General features: G+C 41.8%; 1 non-coding gene across 1 annotated transcript; it reads right to left on the reverse strand.

The window, feature by feature from the left end:
• Nucleotides 1-706: 706 nt before the first annotated feature.
• On the reverse strand, nt 707-778 carry trnag-ucc (transfer RNA glycine (anticodon UCC)). Its single transcript has one exon. It is a non-coding gene; the product is annotated as a tRNA-Gly (tRNA).
• Nucleotides 779-1,170: the final 392 nt, after the last annotated feature.

The following is a 1,170-nucleotide window of genomic DNA, read 5'->3' on the forward strand; positions in this document are numbered from 1 at the left end:
ACCTTCCCTTAACAAATCCATGATGACTATCTCGGGTGATGACGTGGAGGAGCCGGTGTTGGACTGGGGTGGACAAAGTTCAAAATCACACAATACCAGGTTATAGTCCAACTAGCTTTCGGAGCACTCCTAAAACTAGTGCTTCCAAATAAAGCTGTTGGACTGTAACCTGGTGTTGTGTGATTTTTAACTTTATCCTGGATTAAACTTTCACTCACTGTGTGGTCATTTCTATCATCTCTCAGAGTTTTATCGAGTCATTTTCTCATACTGGAAATATAAAAGCAGCTGGTCTCCATTCCTCCTATTTCTGACCTGCACCTAAAAAAATAACATGACCGATTCGATATGAGAAATAACGTTGTTTGGATATTTGTGAACTGCCCACCCACATTTCACTTGATATTAGGCTGTATTTCACAAACAACACTGAGAGTAATGTTGAAATGAGTGAAATCCGGAAACATTTCTTTTCAAATAAGATGGAAAACCAAGGAATTCTGCCATGACTCCAGTTTATGTGAATCGTGATCGACTTGACTCCTTAATCCTCCTGGGCACATCCTCAACTTCAAAGTTGTGTCTGCACTCCAGAGGTCTGGCAACGTTGGTGTGGCTGACTCAGTGTGATGTGCAGATGTTAGTGTTTAATTACCACTGAAGTTTTCGGCTCTTTTGGTTAGGAATGGTTTTAAAGTACACATTTTGCGATGGCCGGGAATCGAACCCGGGTCAACTGCTTGGAAGGCAGCTATGCTCACCACTATACCACCATCGCTACAGCACGCAGCAGCCTAGAAATCAGCTGATGTGCAATAATAGTTCTTGACTCTAAATTTCGATGTTGTTTTGTCGGAAATTTTGCAGTGAAATATTAGAATTGAGAAGTCATAAAAGACTGAGATTTGCTGAGTGGGTAGGTCTCATTATGCCCCGCCTCACTTTTTAATACACACAAAGCAGTATTTCGGATTTCTCATCATCTGAAATCAATCAATAACAAAAATAGCACGAAAATCCCAGAACAACCCTGGAACGATCACACAATTAAAACTTGTGAAGTTCTCAGAAAGGGTCACCTGGCCGGACCGTGAACTCTGATTTCTCTTCATACAGCTTTACCACCGACTTCGGGTTTGGGTTCGGACTTACTGCATCCGCAGTTCTTTC

The sequence above is a fragment of the Chiloscyllium plagiosum genome, unplaced genomic scaffold (assembly GCF_037043375.1).
Source record: "Chiloscyllium plagiosum isolate Xiang-an unplaced genomic scaffold, Cpla_swu_hap1 HiC_scaffold_12, whole genome shotgun sequence".
NCBI classification, from domain to species: Eukaryota; Metazoa; Chordata; class Chondrichthyes; order Orectolobiformes; family Hemiscylliidae; genus Chiloscyllium; species Chiloscyllium plagiosum.